General features: G+C 37.0%; 1 non-coding gene across 1 annotated transcript; it reads left to right on the forward strand.

Annotated features, from left to right (window-relative positions):
- Positions 1 to 758: 758 nt before the first annotated feature.
- On the forward strand, positions 759 to 866 carry LOC112760370 (small nucleolar RNA R71). The gene has a single exon (XR_003180814.1). It is a non-coding gene; the product is annotated as a small nucleolar RNA R71 (small nucleolar RNA).
- Positions 867 to 17,938: the final 17,072 nt, after the last annotated feature.

Below are 17,938 nucleotides of genomic sequence, written 5' to 3' on the forward strand. Positions count from 1 at the left end.
AGTAAGGTTATGGCCTTGCACTCTCTTTTTGGATTCTCTTCTGTATTGCTTGGGAGCGTACTAGGAAGAGTTTCAGTGACTCTTTTACTCAGCTGGCCCACTTGTGCCTCCAAATTTCTAATGGAGGACCTTGTTTTGTTCATGAAACTTAGAGTGGCCTTAGATAGACCAGAGACTATATTTGCTAAGCTAGATGGATTCTGCTCAGAATTCTCTGTCTGTTGCTGAGAGGATGATGGAAAAGGCTTGCTATTGCTAAACCTGTTTCTTCCACCATTATTAAAGCCTTGTTGAGGTTTTTGTTGATCCTTCCATGAGAAATTTGGATGATTTCTCCATGAGGGATTATAGGTGTTTCCATAGGGTTCCCCCATGTAATTCACCTCTGCTATTGCAGGGTTCTCAGGATCATAAGCTTTTTCTTCAGAACATGCCTCTTTAGTACTGTTGGATGCAGCTTACAATCCATTCAGACTCTGAGAAATCATATTGACTTGCTGAGTCAATATTTTATTCTGAGCCAATATGGCATTCAGAGTATCAATTTCAAGAACTCCCTTCCTCTGAGGCGTCCCATTACTCACAGGATTCCTTTCAGAAGTGTACATGAACTGGTTATTTGCAACCATGTCAATGAATTCCTGAGCTTCTGCAGGCGTTTTCTTTAGGTGAATGGATCCACCTGCAGAATGGTCCAGTGACATCTTTGATAGTTCAGACAGACCATCATAGAATATATCCAGGATGGTCCATTCTGAAAGCATGTCAGAAGGACACTTTTTGGTCAGTTCCTTGTATCTCTCCCAAGCTTCATAGAGGGATTCACCTTCTCTCTGTTTAAAGGTTTGAACATCCACTCTAAGCTTGCTAAGCTTTTGAGGAGGAAAGAACTTGGCTAAGAAAGCCGTGACCAGCTTATCCCAAGAGTTCAGGCTATCTTTAGGTTGAGAGTCCAACCATATTCTAGCTCTGTCTCTTACAGCAAACGGGAGAAGCATAAGCCTGTAGACCTCAGGATCAACCCCATTGGTCTTAATAGTATCACAGATTTGCAAGAATTCAGTTAAGAATTGAAAAGGATCTTCTGATGGAAGTCCATGAAACTTGCATTCTGTTGCATCAGAGAAACTAATTGAGGCTTTAGCTCAAAATTGTTTGCTCCAATGGCAGGGATTGAGATGTTTCTTTCATGTAAGTTGGAATTTGGTACAGTGAAGTCACCAAGCATCTTTCTTGCATTGTTGTTGGGTTCGGCCATGTCTCCTTCTTTTTCGAAAAATTCTGTCAGATTTTCTCTAGAGAGTTGTGATTTAGCTTCCCTTAGCTTCCTCTTCAAAGTCCTTTCAGGTTCAGGATCAGCTTCAACAAGAATGTTCTTATCCTTGTTCCTGCTCATATGAAAAAGAAGAGAACAGAAAAGAAAATATGGAATCCTCTATGTCACAGTATAGAGATTCCTTATATGAGTGTGAGAAGAGAAGAATGGAAGAAGGAAAAGATAAGAATTCGAACACAGAGGAGAAGAGTGGGTTCGAATTTTTGAGTGAAAGAGGGGTGTTAGTAGATAAATAAATAAATAGAAGGAGATGAGAGAGGGAAGAATTCGAAAATTAAATAAACTAAAATAAAAATATTTTTGTTTTTAATTTAAAATTTGAAGTTAAAATTCGAAAGTTTTTTAAAAAGAAAAATGAAATTAAATTAAATTAGAATTTAAAATAAATAGTTAATTAAAAAGGAATTTTGAAAAAGAGGTTAGTGATTTTCGAAAATTGGAGAGAGAGAATTAGTTAGGTGGTTTTGAAAAAGATAAGAATCAAACAAGATAAGATTAATTGGAAAAAGATTTGAAAATCAATTTTGAAAAGAAAAGAGGTTAGAAAATATTTCGAAATTGATTTTGAAAAAGATGTGATTGACATTGAAAAATATATGATTGAAAATCATTTTGAGAAATATTTGAATTGGAAATTAAAAAGATTTGATTTTGAAAATTGAAGTTGATTACTTGACTAACAAGAAACAAAAAGATATGATTTTAAAATTTAAAGATTGAACCTTTCTTACTAGGCAAGTAACAAACTCAAAAATTTTTTTGAATCAATCACATTAATTGTTAGTAAAGATTTTGAAAAATATGGAATAAAATAAGAAAAAGATTTTTAAAAATCAATTTGAATTTTCGAAAATATGAAAGAAAAATGAAAAAGATTTGATTTTTTTTAAAAAAAATTTGAAAAAGATAGAATTTTTAAATTGAAAATTTGATTTGACTCATAAGAAACAACTAAATTTTGAAAATTTTTTGAAAAATTCAACTCAAATATTCGAAATTTATGAGAAGAAAAAGGGAAAGATAATTTTTTTTAATTTTTAATGAGGAGAGAGAAAAACATAAAAATGATGTAAAACATAAAAATTCAAGATCAAAACACATGAGGCATGCAAGAACACTTTGAATGTCAAGATGAACACCAAGAACACTTTGAATGTCAAGATGAACACCAAGAACTTATTTTTGAAAATTTTTAATAAAAGAAAAACATGCAAGACACCAAACTTAGAAATTTTCAAACTTTAGACACTAACAATTTGAAAATGCATATGAAAAACAAGAAAAGACACAAAACATGAAAATGCAAAGATCAAACAAAGAAGATCATCAAGAACAACTTGAAGATTATGAAGAACACCATGCATGGGTTTTCGAAAATTTTAATGAAATTAAAAAGATGCAATTGACACCAAACTTAAAAATTGACACAAGACTCAAACAATAAAAATCAAATTATTTTTTTGATTTTATGATTTTATTAATTTTTTTGTATATTTTTCGTAAATTATTTTGAAAAAGAAAATAATGATTTCAAAATTTCTAATGAGAATTCCAGGAATCATCCAATGTTAGTCTAAAGCTATGATCCAGGAATTAGACATGGCTTACTAGCCAGCCAAGCTTTCAGTGAAAGCTCCGGTCCAAAACACTAGACATGGCCAATGGCCAGCCAAGTTTCAGCATACATAGTTCAAGCATGTGAAGAGGAAGCCTCAGTCCAAAATAATTTAGACATGGTTTTACAGCCAGCCAGGCTTCAACAGATCATGATGAAACTCTAGAATTCATTCTTAAAAATTCTAAAGAATATAGAATAAAATAATTTTTTTTGAATTTTTTTTAATTTTTTTCGAAAATAGAAAAAATAAAAATAAAAAGCTTAAAATTAAAATAAAATTACCTAATCTGAGCAACAAGATGAACCGTCAGTTGTCCAAACTCGAACTATCCCCGGCAACGGCGCCAAAAACTTGGTGCACAAAATTGTGATCGTTCATTCCTTGGTAACGGCGCCAAAAACTTTATACGCACGTTCATAATCTTAGTTCTTTGTCACAACTTCGCACAACTAACCAGCAAGTGCATTGGGTCGGCCAAGTAATAAACCTTACGTGAGGAAGGGTCGATCCCATGGAGATTGTCGGTTTGAAGCAAGCTATGGTCACCTTGTAAATCTCAGTCAGGCGGATTCAATTGGTTATCGAGATTTGATAATTAAAATATAAAATAGAATAGAAATACTTATGTAATTCATTGGTGAGAATTTCAGATAAGCGTATGGAGATGCTTTTATTCCTTCTGAACCTCTGCTTTCCTACTGCTTTCATCCAATCATTCATACTCCTTTCCATGGCAAGCTGTATGTTGGGCATCACCGTTGTCAATGGCTACATCTCGTCCTCTCAGTGAAAATGGTCCAAATGCGCTGTCATTGTATGGCTAATCATATGTCGGTTCTCGATCATGCTGGAATAGGATTCAGTAATCCTTTTGCGTCTGTCACTACGCCCAGCACTCGCGAGTTTGAAGCTCGTCACAGCCATCCCTTCCCAGATCCTACTCGGAATACCACAGACAAGGTTTAGACTTTCCGAATCTCAAGAATGGCCGCCAATAATTCTTGCCTATACCACAAAGACTCTGATCATAAATTAGGAGGCTAAGAGATATGCATTCAAAGTTGCTTTCATGTAGAACGGAAGTGTTTGTCAGGCACGCGTTCATAAGTGAGAATGGTGATGAGCGTCACATAATCATCACATTCATCATGTTCTTGTATGCGAATGAATATCTTAGAGAAGAAATAGGCTTGAGTTGAATAGAAAAATAATAGTACTTTGCATTAATTCATGAGAAACAGCAGAGCTCCACACCTTAATCTATGGTGTGTAGAAACTCTACCGTTGAAAATACATAAGTGAAAATAGGGTAGATATGGCCGAGTGGCCAGCCTCCTATGGAGGTCTTAGAACGTAAAAGTTACATAATGTGTTTCAGAGATGATCAAAAAATCACTAAAAGTAGTTTTTATACTAAACTAGTAACTAGGGTTTACAGAAATGTGTAAATGATGCAGAAATCCACTTCCGGGCCCACTTGGTGTGTGCTTGGACTGAGAATTGAAGCTTTCACATGTAGAGGTCTTCCTTGGAGTTAAATTCCAGTTTGTAACTTGTTTCTGGCATTTAACTCTGCTTTGCAACTTGTTTCTGGCGTTTAACGCCAGAATAGGGCAGAAAGTTGGCGTTGAATGCCAGTTTACGTCATCTAAACTTGGGCAAAGTATAAACTATTATATATTGCTGGAAAGCCCTGGATGTCTACTTTCCAACTCAGTTAAGAGTGCGCCATTTGGACTCCTGTAGCTCCAGAAAATCTACTTTGAGTGCAGGGAGGTCAGAATCCAACAGCATCTGCAGTCCTTTTTCAGCCTCTAAATCAGATTTTTGCTCAAGTCCCTCAATTTCAGCCAAAAAATACCTGAAATCACAGAAAAACACACAAACTCATAGTAAAGTCCAGAAATGTGATTTTTATTTATAAACTAATAAAAATATATTAAAAACTAACTAAATCATACTAAAAAGTAAAACTATGTAAAAATAATGCCAAAAATCGTATAAATTATTCGCTCATCATTTATTTACACAATAATAAAAGAATAGCTCAGGATTGCAAAACATGATACAAATATTAAATAGTGTTAGCTAACACTACTTCTTGCTGTTTATTGTCATATATGCCATATTGTTTCAATTTATGTTAAGAAGACTAATATGCTATTTATTGTCATCATATATTACTTGAATTATTTTTGTTTGTTTGTATTTTTATTTTGTTTAGATCTACTAAGTATTTTTATATTTATGTTAATTTTTTACATAGTACCAATTAATTTGTTAATTGTTATCTCTTTTGATTTTTAACTTTAAATCTTTATTTGCAAACTTTTAATGATGATGAAGATATGAAAAGTAATCAAGAATAAGGATTGAAGGCTATTTTAAATCTAATATTGTTATTTCTTTATTATGTTAAATTTGTAGTGATCTAACACTCTCTTTTTTTAAAATTCAAGTTATTTGAGCTAATGACATTGTATGAATTTTATATTTGTATTTTAATTTATCTATAAATTTTAAGTTTTTGTCTTAATTTATATATGAATATATAAAAATATAAATGATATTTAATTTTTATAGGGGCATATAGGGGTGGGGCGGGTACCCGTAGGGGAGGGTTAGGTACTGTAGTTTACTACCCGTAGATAGTGATAGGGCGGGTTATACCTATGTAAAAGGATGGCCGGGCGGGGTCAGGTAAGGCAAAAACCCGCCCCTACCCACCCCACTGCCACCCCCAAAAAGAGGAGTCTCATCACTCCCCCAGGTATGATAATTCAATCCTATTCACTTATCTGCTACCTCTTTAGTTCTCTGACTTGGCGTCGGAGTGCCTTTGCAGGTACCATTCCCACGCTCTCTGGATTCAGCCTCGCCATCCTACCGGACTAACAGATGCCTGATCACTCTTCACCTAAACAAGCACTCTTTGAACCTTCAGGTACCGCTTGAACAGAGATCAAGAAGAGAATGGTTAGAAAGGGAAGGGCGATTAAACTTGATGAGGTAGCTTTCACTACACTCATATCAAAGTTTTGTAGAGAAGAAAAATTATAAGGAAAACTAAGGAACTAAGGCCACCACTGACCGAGGTCAGCAACCACTGCAACAATAGGTACAATGTCTTGTTGAAATTTAAGGTTACTTGTCCTACTTTGTGGTTCATTATGGGTGTATATGTCTATATATGTTTTTAATTGGTTAGGAGTTTAAGTGTCATTAAAAATTTTTTTAGGGGTTTACTTGTCCTACTGACACGACAGGGGCATTTTGTCCTTGGAATAGTTTTTTGACACGTAATAAGTTAACATTACACGTAAGCAAGATTCGTTGATTTTGGACAGAGAGTTTAACAGAATAGCCAAAAAGTTCGAGGAAATTAGTGGTTAGGTGCAGAAATAAAAAAATTAACTAATTTTAATTTGTAGTTTGTTATTTAGTAATCCAATGCTATTTGTTTCTCTAGTGTCAATGGTTGATGTAACAAACTATATATAATAAAAAAAGATATAAAATGAGACATAGTTAATTAATATTGTAGTTGGAATGCCTGGCAAAACGACAATCTCTTATCCAGTTTTCTATTTTAAACTAGAGGTGGAGGTCTCAAAGTTTAGGTCTAAATATTATCCTATGAGACTCGTATGAGCAGTGGAAGAACTTGAAAATTTTTTTGAAGAGACCAAAAATTAAAAAAGATATATAATAATATTTAGAGTAATACCTCAAATAGGACTCCAAGAATTTGACCATCCAACAAATTTGTCTTCTAAAAAAATTAACTAGGTTTTCGGTCTTCAAAATTATTAGATATACGCCATATATGTCCCTAGTCCAGGTTTAGTTGGTTTATAGAACACACACTCTCTCTCTCTCCCACGTGGAGGTGATTAGTGTGACATGTCAGGTTCACTGATACGCGTTGCTTCTAGGATACATTAGTCCTTGTACACGTGGCCAAAATGACATCGTTTTATGGCTACTCCAAACAACGTCATTTTGAATGGGATAGATTAGTCACCAACCTTTGTCCTGGAAATTTTATAAAATTTGGGTTTATCTTTCAACCCTCTTCCAACGTAATCCATAATTGATTTTTCTTCTGTGCTTTTGACCAAGACTATTGTAGACTAAGGTAAGTTAATTGGAGATGGCGACGGGAGGCAACACGTTGACAACAAGTAGGCATCGTGGTGGGAGATTTGCCAGTGATAGATTGAGCATTGAAAGCACCACTTTTGGGGGTAAGAGGAATTTTAGAAAATAAGAACACCCTAAGTGCAAGTGTGGGATGTATGCTATAGTCACCCGGTCTCAAATAGTGCAGAACCCAAATAGAGTGTTCTTCGGGTGTCCTTACTTCAAGGTATTTATATGTGTTGTTAAATGTGAAGATCTTAAATTTGAAAAAAATTGTTAAAAATTAGAAGGTGATTGATGGATGTGTTATTCTGTATGCAAGAAAATCAACCACAAAATTTCTTTGGTGTTATGGACTTAGTTTATTTTGGACTGTTTTATTTGAACTGTTTATTTTGATTTGGATGACTGTAACCATAACTTAACTACTTGTTTTGTTTAATGACTATGGATTGCATTGCATTGCTTCTCACAATATTTTTTGCAGGGTCCCTCCTTGATGACAAAAGGGGGAGGAACATTAAAAAGAAAAGAAAATGGGCTAATTTGTTGAAAATAGAATTGGAACTGCCAATCCAATTCTTGTGCTCTGATAGTTCCAATCCAATTCTTGTGCTCTGATTTCTGATTTTTTTTTTAGTTTTCTGATGATTATTGCTTCATGCCAACATTTTTGATACTTTGTTTTGATAACTGAATATTGGCTATATGTTTCTTTGCTTGATTTATTGCTTTGATTGGCAGGAAATATTTTTATTGGCAGGGATTTGTTTATGATCTGAACATGTTATTATAAGCAGTATGTTGAGTCTTGACCATTTATTGAAATGTACTCTGAATGTACTCTGGCATACTCTGTTTTACAAGAACACTTTTTGAGCAACATATTATCTGATTATTTTTATCCATTTGCTCAAAAATCAATTTTTAGCATGTTCTTTGCTTCTTAAGGTTCCATGTGGTGAATACGTATATTTCTTTTGGAACTACTTAAAGCATGGTACAAGTACTGCTTCCACTGAAAAAATGCACACATTAAGGGGGAGCTATATGATAAATGGAAAGGGGGGATTCAAAATCTTCAAGGGAGTTCTCTTAATCCTTAACCTTTTTCAATTCATTTTTAATAATGTTTGTCATCAAGGAGGAGATTGTTGAGTTTGAAAAACTTGAAATATAATAATGATCAAACATTATTACAAAGTTATTAATTTGATTTTTTATTCTAATTGGTTGTTTAATAATTTTGTTGAGTGTGAAGATTTTTATTGGGCCAAAAGTCACATGAGTCCAATATGATGAGAAAGCATTCAACCTTGGTGCAAAAATAATTCGAAGCAAAGTGGCTGAATTATTTTTTGCATAAGCAAATGCTTATTGGGCCAGAAAACTTATGTGAAGCCCAAAATAATGCTTCCTTTTTATCCAACAACATGTTGGTCCGAAATTGAAGAAGAAAGAAAGGAATTGGAGCAAGCTTGGTTCGGTTACCTACTCTCCTTGTGGAATGGAATTCAAAATTAAATTGGTTTAATTACTTGCCTTGGTAACTGAAAGAAAACTTAAATTGATTTGATGGCAATCAATGCTCCACATGTTACTATGCATAGGGGAATAGAAGTGGGATTTAATTTGTTTGAATTTCATTTATTTCATCCAAAGCTTTTTCTCTCTTCTCTCACCTCTCTCTCTTTGCATTCGGTCATGTCATACAGGAAGGAAGAAAGAAGAAGTTATCAGAAAAGCAGTAAAGCTATGAAGAAGGAAAAAAGGCTAGGGTAAAGATGGCCTTTGAAAAAAGAAGATCTAAAGCATGGCATGGCTGAGATTTTTGCCACTAAAGGCAAGATGTGAAGAAGAAGCTTTAAGATCTTCATACCAAATGTAGAAGCAATCGACCTCGGTCAAAGAAGAAGATCTTTGTGGTGAAACTCGTTTCTACTTTTGTTCATCCATGATAGAAGGTAGCTACTGTAGCTACGTGGAGGAAGAAGCAAAAATAGAACAGATGGAGCTGTCAAGAATCAAAAGTTCATCAAGGGTCAGAATTCTTTCTTGGGGACAAAGTCAAGATGGAAGGCTCAGATTGATGAAACTTGATGAGAAGGGATGAGAAAAAGGTACATGCATGTGATGCCAGGGCATTTTGGCCAGTTTCACTGACCTTTTCTTTATGGTTTTAGGGTAGTTTCATGTGCTTTCTTAGGAAATAAGCAAGTTTTGGGTAAATAATCATTTACATCTTGATTCAAGCAAACATTGTGAATTTTATATAATTTTATGAGAATTATTTATGAATTGAATGATAAATTGAATGATGCATGATCTCATGGGTTAGAACCTAGCTTTGATGCACTTTATTTGCTTGATTTCAGGACAAAGGAAGCAAGGAAGATGCCACGTTAATAGCCACGTTAGTCCAACTAACGTGACCATTAACATGGAAAGGAGGCTAGCTTACAACGTTAACAAGAAAAGTGAACACCAATAACGCTTTCGTGAGCCATCATAGCCCACGTTAACTACGTTAACGTGGAAGCTAACGTGGAAGAAAAGTAAAGCTCCAACGTTAGTGGTAAAAGTGAATGCCACTAACGTTGGGGAGAGGGGCACACTTAGCCACGTTAAGAGTCACGTTAACTACATTAACGTGAACTCTAACGTGGGAGAAGCAATGAAGAGCCAATGTTAGTGACACTCACCTTTGTCACTAACATTGGACTAAGCCTCTATTAGCCACGTTAGTTGCCACGTTAATTGCATTAACGTGGAAGCTAACGTGGAGGAAAGGAATGATGAGCCAACGTTAGTGACACTCACCTTTGTCACTAAGGTTGGAGATGGCTATCACTACCACGTTAGAAGCCACGTTAACCTAAGTAACGTGAACTCTAACGTGGGAAGAAGGGTGTTTGGAGCGTTAGTGACAAAGGTAAGTGTCACTAACGCTCTTGAAGTTGAGGCATACCCACATTAAGAGTCACGTTAGCTACACTAACATGGACTCTAACGTAGGGAAGAAGGGGCCAAGGGCAATGTTATTGGCAGAGGTAAACGCCAATAACGCTCGCGATGGATCAAGAGGCAACGTTAGTGGTCACGTTAGTGCCACTAACGTTGAAGTTAACGTAACTCATCTTGGGCTAGGAACGTTAGTGCAAAAGGTGATTGTCACTAACGTTCTCGAACCCACATTTTCACTTAACTTTAACGCCACTAACGTCCTAGCCAAAGTCCATGCCTACTTCACACTTTCTTTGCAAGTAAAGCTGAGCCCACTGAAGATTCCAAACTGCTTCAACTCAAGATCCAAAGGCCCATATCCAAGACTTGAAGAGCCAACTGGAAGATCAGAAGAGTAGTATATATAGGGGTAGTTTTGAACTAGAGAGAAAGTTTTTGGATTGGGAGGACTACTCTCTGTATAATTTTACTTTCTCTGCAACTTCTAGTTTTACTTCAGAATGTACTCTCCATCTTTGTTTTCCATTCCCAGAGCCATGAACAACTAAACCCCTTTCATTGGGTTAGGGAGCTCTGTTGTAATTTGATAGATCAATAATAATTTTCATTATTCTTCTTCTTTCTTTTCTCTTGATTTTACTTGAAAGCTTTCAATCTTCATCCAATTGGATAGTTGTCTTGGAAAAGAAACTATTCATACTTGGATCTCTTCTAAACATTGGAAGAGGAATGAAGAGATCATGCTAGAAATGCTTTCTCATGTTGGACCAAATTGGGGTTTGGGCGGATATGGTGACATATAATTCTCCCAATACTTTGATTTGGAAATACATGTGGTATAATCAGTGACCGCACCTCATCTCTTCTCATGAGCAATTAGACCAAGGAATTGGCTATTGATCAAGATTTGAGAGATTGAGTTACCAAGTAATTGGAATTCAATCACTTAAGATTGCAAGGAGATCAATGAATGCATTGATTGAGGAAGAGATGAAAATGAACTTGATCCGGAGAACGCAACATCTCCTAAGCCCAATGAATTCCCCATTTCTGATCTTACCCATTCTCTTTAGTTTCTGCCATTTACTTTCATGCTGAACTCCCTTTCCCCATTTAAGATTCTGCAATTTACTTTCCGTCATTTATATTCAGCTCTTTATTTCCAGCATTTACATTTTCTGCCATTTACTTTCCCGCCATTAAATTTCCTGCAATTCTCATATCAAATTCTGCTTAGCTCAACTAGAACATTCCTCCAATTAAAGTTGCTTGACCAATCAATCCCTGTGGGATTCGACCTCACTCTATTGTGAGTTTTTACTTGACGACAATTCGGTATACTTGCCGAGGGAGATTTGTTAAGAGACAAGTTTCAGTGCATCAGCATGTTGATTTGCTTTTGGTTTTCCTCTCTCTTCTCTCTGTCCAAATTGGTTTTGTTTGATAGAGAAGATGTTGGTGGCTTGGTTGAACCGGTTTTAACCTTGGAAGCTTCCCCTTCTATAATAAGGGTGAACAGCCAAGGGTTGAGACAAGGAGAGTAAGCACAGAGTTCTCATAGCTACCCAAGCTAACAGATGTTATTCACCTTCAATGTGTTATATTTTGTATTCTTTTCTTTAGTTTTGTCTGTCTGAGTCTCATGGTGAAAAAGGCAAACAGAGTGAGGTTTGTAAGAAAAAGCCAGTGAGAAGAAAAAGGCAGAGTGTGTAAAATTAAAGAAAAAGCCATAGATGTCTAAGAGTTCCTTTGTACATCTGTGTTGTGTTTCATGATCCTGCGGGGATTTCCTTGCAAGTTGGGTTAGCACTTTGCGGTTGAAAGCTTGGTAGGTGACCAAGTCAAGTTCAGTTTTGGGGATAGATTCTGGACTTGTCCCATATAGGAATGGGTAGTTCCTAGGGAAGAATTGGTGTATGTAATCAGTTGATTATAGTGAAATTCTATCACTATTGTGATGGAGACTGGATGTAGGCTGCATTGCACTTAGCAACTAAACCATGATACTTCTGGATGTGATTCTCTCTTTCTCTTCTACTCCATTTTTGATTCTGTTGCGTAGGAGACAAAATTGAAAAATATCTCCTAATTGGTTATGAGACAAAAAGAAAATGTCTCTTGACTAGTTACGAGACAAAAACAGAAATATCTCCTGAAGCTATCTTAAAAGGCAGAAAGTAATTCTCAGCAAAAAAAGGGACTAAGATTCAACCCCCCTTCTCTTATCCACTGATTACCATCAATTGGTATCAGAGCTTGGTCTCAAAGAGATCAAGCTTTGCAGCTTGGAGAAAAGATCCTGATGGCCGCTAACAGCGACTCAAATATGGTTGCCTATACTCTGACAGAAGGGCAGTCAAGCAACAGACCTCCATTCTTCAATGGAAAGAACTACAGTTACTAGAAAGAAAGAATGAAGATATTTGTTCAATCCATAGATTACAGACTGGTGCACGAAATTGTGATCATCAATGGCGCTAACAACTTGGTACGCACAATTGTAATCTCAACTCTTTATCACAACTCCGCACAAGTAACTAGCAAGTGCACTGGGTCATCCAAGTAATAAACCTTACGTGAGTAAGGGTCGATCCCACGGAGATTGTCGGCTTAAAGCAAGCTATGGTCATCTTATAAATCTCAGTCAGGCAGATTCAAATGGTTATGGAGAATTGATAATTAAAATATGAATAAAACATAAAATAAGATAGAGATACTTATGTAATTCATTGGTAGGAATTTCAAATAAGCGTATGGAGATGCTTTGTTCCTTCTGAACCTCTGCTTTCCTATTGCCTTCATCCAATCATTCATACTCCTTTCCATTGCAAGCTTTATGTTGGGAATCACCGTTGTCAATGGCTACTTCCCGTCCTCTCAGTGAAAATAGTCCAAATGCGCTGTCACCACACGGCTAATCAGCTGTTGATTCTCGATCATGTTGGAATAGGATCCATTGATCCTTTTGCGTCTGTCACTACGCCCAACACTTACTAGTTTGAAGCTCGTCACAGTCATCCCTTCCCAGATCCTACTCGGAATACCACAGACAAGGTTTAGACTTTCCGGATCTCAAGAATGACAGCCAATGATTCTAGCCTATACCACGAAGGTTCTAATCTTAGATTAGAAACCCAAGAGATACACATTCAAGCTTGATTGGATGTAGAACGGAAGTGGTTGTCAGGCACGCGTTCATAGGTGAGAATGATGATGAGTGTCACGGATCATCACATTCATCATGTTGAAGAACGAATGGATATCTTAGAACAGAAATAGGCTTGAGTTGAATAGAAAAACAATAGTACTTTGCATTAATTCATGAGGAACAGCAGAGCTCCACACCTTAATCTATGGTGTGTAAAAACTCCACCGTTGAAAATACATAAGTGAAAATAGTCTAAGCATGGCCGAATGGCCAGCCTCAAAGGTCTAAGGACTAAACGTCCAAAGAAGATCCAAATACAATAGTAAAAGGTCCTATTTGTAGAAAACTAGTAACCTGGGGTTTACAGAAATGAGTAAATGATGCAAAATCCACTTTCGGGCCCACTTAGTGTGTGCTTGGACTGAGTATTAAAGCTTTCATGAGTAAAGACTTTTCTTGGAGTTAAACGCCAGCTTTTGTGCCAGTTTGGGTGTTTAACTCCAGCTTTTATGCCAGTTCTGGCGTTTTGACGCCAGAATTTCTATGCTGACTTGGAACGCCAGTTTGGGCCATCAAATCACGGGCAAAGTATGGACTATTATATATTTCTGGAAAGCCCAGGATGTCTACCTTCCAACGCAATTGAGATCACACCAATTGGGCTTCTATAGCTCCAAAAAATCCACTTTGAGTGCAGGGAGGTTAGAATCCAACAGCATCTACAGTCCTTTTTCAGCCTCTGAATTAGATTTTTGCTCAGGTCCCTCAATTTCAGCCAGAAAATACCTGAAATCATAGAAAAACACACAAACTCATAGTAAAGTCCAGAAATGTGATTTTTATTTAAAAACTAATAAAAACATAATAAAAACTAACTAAAATATACTAAAAACATACTAAAAACAATGCTAAAAAGCGTATAATTTATCCGCTCATCACAACACTAAACTTAAATTGTTGCTTGTCCCCAAGCAACTGAAAATAAAATAGGATAAAAAGAATAGAATATACAATGAATTCCAAAAACATCTATGAAGATCAGTCTTAATTAGATGAGCGGGGCTATTAGCTTTTTGCTTCTGAAAAGTTTTGGCATCTCACTTTATCCTTTGAAGTTCAGAATGATTGGTGTCTATAGGAGCTCAGAATTCAGATAGTGTTATTGATTCTCCTAGTTCAGTATGTTGATTCTTGAACATAGCTACTTTATGAGTCTTGGCCGTAACCCTAAGCATTTTGTTTTCCAGTATTACCACCGGATACATAAATGCCACAAACACATAACTGGGTGAACCTTTTCAGATTGTGACTCAGCTTTGCTAGAGTCCTCAATTAGAGGTGTCCAGAGCTCTTAAGCACACTCTTTTTGCTTTGGACCACGACTTTAACCGCTCAGTCTCAAGTTTTCACTTGACACCTTCACGCCACAAGCACATGGTTAGGGACAGCTTGGTTTAGCCGCTTAGGCCAGGATTTTATTCCTGTGGGCCCTCCTATCCACTGATGCTCAAAGCCTTGGATCCTTTTTTATTTCACCCTTGCCTTTTGGTTTAAAGGGCTATTGGCTTTTTCTGCTTGCTTTTTCTTTTTTTTCGCATTTTTTTTCGCATATATTTTTTTCTGCAAGCTTTTTTATTCACTGCTTTTTCTTGCTTCAAGAATCATTTTTATGATTTTTCAGATCATCAATAAAATTTCTCTTTTTTCATTATTATTTCAAGAATATGCACTGTTCAAGCATTCATTCAGAAAGACAGAAAGTATTGCCACCACATCAAAATAATTAATCTCTTTTAAAATTCGAAATTTATGTACTTCTTTTTCTTTTGCAATCAAAACCATTTTTCATTTAAGAAAGGTGATGGATTCATATTCATAGCTTTAAGGCATAGAAATTAAGACACTAATGATCATGTAATAAAATCACAAACATAGATAATCATAAAGCATAAAAATTCGAAAAAAAGAACAAGGAAATTAAAGAACGTGTCCACCTTAGTGATGGCGACTAGTTCTTCCTTTTGAAGATCTTATGGAGTGCTTGAGCTCCTCAATGTCTCTTCCTTGCCTTTGTTGCTCCTCTCTCATGACTCTTTGATCTTCTCTAATTTCATGAAGGAGGATGGAATGTTCTTGGTGCTCCACCCTTAGTTGTCCCATATTGGAACTTAATTCTCCTAGGGAGGTGTTAATTTGCTCCCAATAGTTTTGTGGAGGAAAATGCATCCCTTGAGTCAGCTCAGGGATTTCATGATGAGGAATTTCCTCATGTTCTTGTCCATGAGTAAGATCTCTTGTTTGCTCCATCCTTTTCTTAGTAATGGGCTTGTCCTCATTAATGAGGATGTCTTCCTCTATGTCAATTCCTGCTGAATTACAGAGATGACAAATGAGATGAGGGAAGGCTAACATTGCCAAAGTAGAAGACTTGTCTGCCACCTTGTAGAGTTCTAGGGATATAACCTCGTGAACTTCTACTTCCTCTCCAATCATGATGCTATGGATCATGATAGCCCGGTCTATAGTAACTTCAGACCGGTTGCTAGTGGGAATGATTGAGCGTTGGATGAACTGCAACCATCCCCTAGCCACAGGCTTGAGGTCATGCCTTCTTAGTTGGACCGGCTTCCCTCTTGAATCTCTTTTCCATTGAGCGCCCTCTTCACAAATGTCTATGAGGACTTGGTCCAACCTTTGATCAAAATTGACCCTTCTAGTATAGGGGTGTGCATCTCCTTGCATCATTGGCAAGTTGAATGCCAACCTTACATTTTCCGGACTGAAATCTAAGTATTTCCCCCAAACCATTGTAAGCCAATTCTTTGGGTCTGGGTTCACACTTTGATCATGGTTCTTGGTGATCCATGCATTGGCATAGAACTCTTGAACCATTAAGATTCTAACTTGTTGAATGGGGTTGGTGAGAACTTCCCAACCTCTTCTTCGAATCTCATGTCGGATCTCCGGATATTCACCCTTTTTGAGCTTGAAAGGGACCTCGGGGATCACCTTCTTCTTGGCCACAACATCATAGAAGTGGTCTTGATGCACCTTTGAGATGAATCTCTCCATCTCCCATGACTCGGAGGTGGAAGCTTTTGCCTTCCCTTTCCTCTTTCTAGAGGTTTCTCCGGCCTTAGGTACCATAAATGGTTATGGAAAAATAAAAAGCTTTAGCTTTTACCACACCAAACTTAGAAGGTTTGCTTGTCCCCAAGCAAAAAGAAGAAAGAAGAGAGTAGAGGAAGAAGAAATAGAGGAGATGAAGGGGGTAGTGTTTCGGCCAAGGGGGTGAAGTAGTGTTTAAGATGTGTGAAAATGAAGGAGTAAAGATGGGTTTATATAGGAGTGGAGGGGGGTTTGGAAGGGAAAGTGGTTTGAATTTGAATGGTGAGGTAGGTGGGGTTTTATGATGGATGGATGTGGATTGGTGAAGGGTATTTGGGGAAGGACATTATGGAAAGGTGTGAAGAAGAGAGAGAGTGGGTTGAGGTTGGTGGGGGTCCTGTGGGGTCCACAGATCCTGAGGTGTCAAGGATTTCTCATTCCTGCACCAATTAGGTGTGCAAAATGCCCTCTGCTGCCAATCCTGGCGTTAAACGCCAGGTTGCTGCCCCTTTCTGGCGTTTAACGCTAGCTTCTTGCCCTTTTCTGGCGTTTAAACGCCAGTTGCCTTCTCCTCTAGGGTGTGCTGTTTTTCATTCTGTTTTTCAATTTGTTTTTGCTTTTTCAATTGTTTTTGTGACTTCATATGATCATCAACCTATAGAAAATATAAAATAACAATGGAAAATAGAATTTTAACATAGATAAGTAAAATTGGGTTGCATCCCAACAAGCGCTTTTTTAATGTCAGTAGCTTGACAGTGGGCTCTCATGGAGCCTCACAGATACTCAGAGCATGATGATGGCCTCTCAACACCAAACTTAGAGTTTGAATGTAGGGATTTTGTTTGACTCTGCATTGAGAGAAGCTTTTCATGCTTCCTCTCCATGGTTACAGAGGGAGATCCTTGAGCTTTAAACACAAGAGAGTCCTCATTCACTTGAAGGATCAATTCTCCTCTGTCAACATCAATCACAGCTCTTGCTGTGGCTAGGAAGGGTCTGCCAAGGATGATGGATTCATCCATACACTTCCCAGTGTCTAGGATTATGAAATCAGCAGGGATGTAGTGGTCTTCAACCTTTACCAAGACATCCTCTACAAGTCCATAAGCCTCTTTTCTTGAATTGTCTACCATCTCTAGTGAGATTCTTGTAGCTTGTACCTCAAAGATCCCTAGCTTCTCCATTACAGAGAGAGGCATGAGGTTTATGCTTGACCCTAGGTCACACAGAGCCTTCTCAAAGGTCATGGTGCCTATGGTACAAGGTATTGAGAACTTTCCAGGATCTTGTCTCTTCAGAGGTAATTTCTGCCTAGTCAAGTCATCCAGTTCTTTGGTGAGTAAGGGGGTTGAAGAGAAAACTTTTGTGTGGTCTAGAAATTTGCAGATAAATCCTCGTTGCAAGTATAGTTTCTAAACCAACAAAAGTCCTTTCATACAAACGTTTTGGTTGTCACAAGTAACAAACCCCTTTTAAAATTGATAACCGAGTATTTAAACCTCGGGTCGTCTTCTCAAGGAATTGCAGGGAGGTGTTCTTATTATTGGTTGTGAGTTTGTAAATTGGGGGTTTTTAATGTATAAGATAAAAAGCGAGAATAGTAAATGGCAAGAAAGT

This window comes from Arachis hypogaea, chromosome 16 (assembly GCF_003086295.3).
Source record: "Arachis hypogaea cultivar Tifrunner chromosome 16, arahy.Tifrunner.gnm2.J5K5, whole genome shotgun sequence".
Classification (NCBI taxonomy): Eukaryota; Viridiplantae; Streptophyta; class Magnoliopsida; order Fabales; family Fabaceae; genus Arachis; species Arachis hypogaea.